General features: G+C 35.1%; 1 gene segment (V, D, J or C); it reads right to left on the bottom strand.

The window, feature by feature from the left end:
* Nucleotides 1–5,219: 5,219 nt before the first annotated feature.
* LOC306845803 (T cell receptor alpha variable 12-3-like) lies at nt 5,220–5,677 on the bottom strand. The segment is given in 2 exons: nt 5,638–5,677; nt 5,220–5,548 (listed from the first exon to the last, which is right to left on the bottom strand).
* Nucleotides 5,678–6,104: the final 427 nt, after the last annotated feature.

The following is a 6,104-nucleotide window of genomic DNA, read 5'->3' as shown; positions in this document are numbered from 1 at the left end:
CTATTAAATGACTGAGAACACTGCCACCTTGTGGCACATTATACCCACACAAGCTGTTTGTTACACATGATAATGGATTGAAACTTAAGCAATAGTCCATTTTTACATGGGTTTAATATAATTAACAATATACGGATGATTTATTAGATTTTTTATGTCACACTGATTTTAAATATGTCACATTTGTATCTGCTATTTTACATAAGTTGGATTAATCAGCTTATATATTTCTTATATATTTAGAGAGATTTAATCTATACAGTCAAATCAATCAATCAATAGAAATAATTACCTACTGATGCACAGAACAGAATAACTGAATGAAGATCCATTGTACAAGTGTTTACTCTGAGAAGAGTCAGACTGAATCCTTTCTACCACAGTCTCTGTCAAACACATTAGATCATGTCAGTCCCTCCTCTCTGAGCCACATCATGGTTATACATTTAACAGGCAGGGTACCAAGCTAAACAGCTTATTAATGTCTTCTCTTGATTTCTCTGTGATATTAATGTGTTTTATGTTTGATTTTGAAATATATCTTCCTCAGAACATACTGCATATCCTGAAAAAAGTTTTTTGCCTTTTTGCCTGAAAAAGATTTCCACATCAGTTTCCACTGGCATTTAATAAAATAAATACTACATTTGAAAAGTTCAAGAAATGTTCATTTTCACTGTGAGGATGGTTACTTAATTTTACGTTCCCAACATGATATTATGTATATAGTGGATTTTCTGTATTAAATAAAATTAAATCAAGCAGCTTTGTGCACAATTCAGAATTTAAAAACTAGCTCCCTTTCATGAATTTGATTTGAATTGGTCACACCTCACCAGAAGCTGCACTGAAATTTGAATCGGAATATGAGGAAGTGGAATGACAGTCAGTATAATGAAAGTTAATTTATTCAATTTAAATTAATTTAAAGTGGTTTTACGTTTAAGAGATTAAGAGAAAGCTGTTCTGTTTCTGCTGGAGAGTGGAGATTACATGGCCTTATAAAATGGTTTAATATGTGGAACATCTTGCACAGGTGTTACCACATATTTTATTACATTCAGAGATAGATTGTGGTTTTCATTGTGGTTTTTACTAGATAAGTTCAAAGTGAAAAGAGCTTCAGGTTTTTGTACGACATGTCTCATGTTTTGTATCACTGGGCTACTACTCTTAGAGCACAATAATAGAGAGCTGACTCTGACAGACGTACATCAGTAATAGTGAGTTCAGTGGATGTACGTGATGTAGTCGACTGAAATCGACGATCAGAGGTGTGTTCACCACCCGCTGACCGAGCATTTTTATATAATAAATACTGTGGTTCTCTGTTGGGATACTGTCTGTACCAGTAAAGCAAAATATAGTCACTATTTGTACTATATGAGCAGCTCAGCTTGACAGTTTCTCCTTCTTTAGAAGTTTTTTCTGTCCCTTTATCTGGTTCAATGTTGTCTCCGGCCACCAAACCTGTCAACAATAAGCACATATGACCAAAAGAATAATAAACAAACAAATACTATTTATGAAAAAGCAATCAATCAATTAAATAATTTAGCCTTTTAGATTGTATTATTTAAAACTTTATTTTCTTCAGTTGCTCAGTAACTAATGTACCTGTTCCCACAATGAGAATCAGTATAAAGCATCTGTCCATGTTCAATCAGATCAGTTCAGTTCTCTGTTGAGTCTCTCAGTGCTCTGAGCTGTAAGTCACTGCAGATCAGTCACACACACACAGGAACTTCCTCCTCTCTGAACTTCCGGATGTTCACTTTCATCCATATGCTGTATTGTATATTGTATATTTTTTAATTGTGTTTGATAACTTTTTTCCCACCATATTTCAAATGATTGTTCAAAAGTACCAGAATAAAACTTGCGATTCTGAATCTGTTTTATTGAATCTATTTTATTAATGTATTTCTGTTCTCTGTTCAGTTTTAGTCACATGTCTTGTCTAGTTGATCAACCATATCCTATGATCTATATTGTGTGAAGGTTTAAGAGTATTAAATGTAAACTGATGTAAACAACTGAAAATGCAGTTCTATTACATTCATACCAAGAATGAATAGTGCAAAGAGAAATATATTCCTCAACCTGTGTGACGTGTCATGACTACGTTTACATGCGCACGAATAATGCGATTATTTCCAATAATCAGAGTAAGGACTTTTTTGGCGTTATGATGTTTACATGTCAAGAGCAAAGCTCTTACTCCCATTTACATGCAATTTTCATTATTCTTATTATTATTCGCTAAGAAATGTGGTAAAAATGTTTACTGCCATTATTCACATACCCCATTGCACAGCACAAATGATGGACTCAGTAAGAGCAAGTGTGTTTACTGGCCGCCGTTTTAATTTATATACGTCTAATGCATAATGATTTTTTATGTCTGTATTCTATGCTTTTCCGGCCACATAGAAATGTGGTTGAATTAGTTTGCCTATACGCTGCCATCGCGTTCTCTCCGTTTCTGAATGAGGGTAAGGAACAGAGACTGGTGGCAGCGAGTTGTGTTTTCCCCAGGAAAGCGATGCTTTCTTCCCCTCCATCGTTTCTAATCTGGGTATTATCAAAGACTACAGGGACTTTGGTATTATTACAGGTGTGCGTCCCGTCATTCATGTACATCACGAGCGCATGCGCACTTTGGTCAGAGCGGCAATAATGCGATTAACTTGTTTACATGCCTGTATATTTCGATTAAAATCGATTAACTATGCTTGCTGCGATTATGAGCTTAATCGCATTATTTAAATCGAAGTATTGCGTTTACATGAGGTAAAGTTTAATCGCAATATCGCCCAAATCTAATTATAATCGCATTAATAGGGTGCATGTAAACGCACTGAATGTTGAATACACCTTGAAGATAAAGAAGTGAATGGGAGAGTTTTGTTTTTGATATTATAATGAGGATACAAATAACTTGCTGTATTCTCACAAATGAGTACCATCTGCCCTTTTTTAACTGCAAACAAAACTAATGTTTTTTGCTCTCAGGCCTTTTTCAGAAGTTGGTATAAAAAGGTTTAAGTAATCTAAAGCAAAAAAGGATCAAAACACAAAACCTAACATTCTGAAATGAGTCAAATTCTTTTTAATCTGTCAAACAGTGAAATGGCACTGTTTTGCCTCCACGTGCAAAATAAAATAAAACAACACAAAGTACTGAATTTTAAGTGAATCATAGCTGAATATGTCAGCTTCATCCTCACAATTTGTCTCTCTGTCTCTGTGTTACTCTCTGTGTTACTCTCTTGTCTCTTATTGTAACAGGTTTTTGTAGAGAGCTGATGTGTTTCCTGTCACTGTGGGCGTCAGAGCACAGTAGTACAGAGCAGAGTCTGATACAGCAGCAGAGGAGATGATCAGATCCACATGTTCTCTTTTTGGAATGTTAACAGAGAATCTTGGATCTACATCAGACTGCTTTGCACTACTGTAGATGAGTACAAGATATTCAGGTTTTGATCTTCCATACTGACGGTACCAGTGGAGATAATCATTAGCTCCAGAAGCAGAAAAACTACAGGATAATGTAACACTTGAACCCTCCTCAGCAAAAACATTTGTTTTGTTTGGTTTGATGACATTTCCAAAGACAGCAGCTAAAAAAGAAAAGAGGGACATTTGCAGCTTTGTAGTGTTGTTTATATAAAACCAAATAATCAACCAAGTAAATACCAGTTGAGACACAGAACAGAATAACTGAATGAAGATTCATTGTATACAAGTGTTCACTCTGAGAAGAGTCAGACTGAATAGTTTCTACCACAGTCTCTGTCAGACTTAATTAGATCATGTCAGATCCCTCCTCTTTTGATACTTCAAGACAAAAGAGAAACTTTATTTTGAAGGAACAGTTTTTAGTGGCCTGTGCTCATTACTGATACTGATTTTTTTTAGCACACACAGTTGCAACCCTAAACCTTTTTAAGCATTTTTTTTTCTTTTTTTTTTTGGCCCTTTTCTAAAACATTTCTTCCCTCAACCTCACGCAGGTGTTTGCAGTTATTATCTCTCACATTGAGGTTTTGATTTGGTTTTCATAATAATAGCTTCAAAGTAAAAAATGGCTTGTAGTTTTTGTACGACTTGTTTCATGTTTTGTATCACTGGGCTTCAACTCTTAAAGCGCAGTAATAGAGAGCTGAATCTGACACGGTCACACTGCTAATAATGAGTTCAGTCAATATACGAGACGTGCTTGACTGGAATCGAGGATCAGAACTGTGCTTAGCACTGTTTAATCGTGCTCCTTCACGTAATAAATATTGAGGTTCTCCTTTGTTATATTGACTGTACCAGTACAGACGTACATTGTTACTGTCTGAATCATAAGAGCAGCTCAGCGTTACAGTCTCTCCTTCTGTTTTGATGATGCTCGTCCCTTTATTTGGCTCAATTTTGTCTACAGCCGTCACATCTGCAAACATTAAGCACAAGCATTAAGCACACAAGTGTTATGAAAGAAAATCAATAAAATAGGTAATAGCTAAATGATCTGAGGCAGTCTAATCATAAATGACGCACCTGATGCCATAATGAAAAGCAGCAGCATGTATTTGTTCATGGTGAATATGATCAGATCAGTTGTGTGTTAATTCTCTCTGTGCTCTGACTGTGTTACTGATGCTTTCTGCTGTTCAGTTATCAAGACATTCATGAACTTCCTGATCTCTGAGTGTGAAACCAATGCAAGCTTTGAACCTTCATTAATAGTGTTTTTAATGGTATGATATATGAAAAAAGAGACATAAAATTATGTCTGTGCTTTTCTGTCTTTTCTTATAATATTAAAATGTAGTATATTCTGAATTCTGTTGTTCATTGCTGCAGTTCCTATTAAGTGACTGAGAACACTGCCACCTTGTGGCACATTATACCTACACAAGCTGTTACACATGATAATGGATTGAAACTTAGTTCAGTAGTCCATTTTATGTGTTTAATTTAATTCAAAATATTAGAATGCTTCATTACATTTTTATGTCAGATTGATTTTGAATATGTCATCTTTTTATCTGCTAATTTACATAAGCACATTTGGATTCATCAGCTTATTTATTTTTCACATTATTTTCATTCACTTATTTTCCAGTTTATTACTTACAACTGCAGTTTACAGATTCTCTTTTAATCTTTGACTCTCTCTATATTGCTTGTTCTAACTGGATTAAATAAGAAAGGTTTTTGTACAGTGTTCATGTGCTTCCTGTGACTGTGGGCCTCAGAGCACAGTAGTACAGAGCAGAGTCGGATACAGCAGCAGAGGAGATCTCCAGAATCACATGGATTTTTTCCTTTTTTGTTACTGTAACGGAAAATCTTGAATCTACTCCAGATACCTCAGGCTTTTTTGCAGTACTGTATGTGACTACAAGAAATTCTGGTTTTGATCTTCCATACTGACGGTACCAGAAGAGATTATCTGAACCCCCAGAGGAGGAATAACTACAGGACAGTGTAGCTTGTTGACCCTCATCAGCACCAACATCTGTTGTATCTGGATTGATATTTCCAAAGACAACAGCTGAAACAGAAGAGAAATGGGTAGCATTTTATAGAGATTTTATGCAATCAGTTACATAAATCAGTCATTCACTTAATATAAATACACACCTGCTGATGCACAGAACAGAATAACAGAATGAAGATCCATTGTACAAGTGTTCATTCTGAGAAGAGTCAGACTGAATAGTTCCACAGTCTCTGTCAAACATTACATCATGTCAGATCTGCGAACACTGTCCCTCCTCTATGAACCATGTCATTCAACCTGGGTAACAAAAAAAAGAGCCAGTTGCACTCATTAATGTATGTTCTAATGTGTTTTGTGTGTTACATTGTAATTTAGTCTATGGTATGCATGTAATAAATAAACATTTTTATATTTTCTGTGTGCTCTAAATGTGTCTACTGTGTGATTCCATACTGTTCAAAAGTTTGAGGTTGGTAATTTTGCTTTTTTTTTTTTCTCCAGTAGTCAGTGTCACGTGATCCTTCAGAAATTATTCTAATATGCTGATTTGTTGTTCTAAATACATTTCTTATTATTATCAGTGTTGAAAATAGTTGTACTGCTTGAT

This window comes from Barbus barbus, assembly GCF_936440315.1.
Source record: "Barbus barbus genome assembly, chromosome: 26".
Taxonomy (NCBI): Eukaryota; Metazoa; Chordata; class Actinopteri; order Cypriniformes; family Cyprinidae; genus Barbus; species Barbus barbus.
Note: the sequence above shows the minus strand (reverse complement) of the source record. Positions and strands in the feature narration are given on the sequence as shown.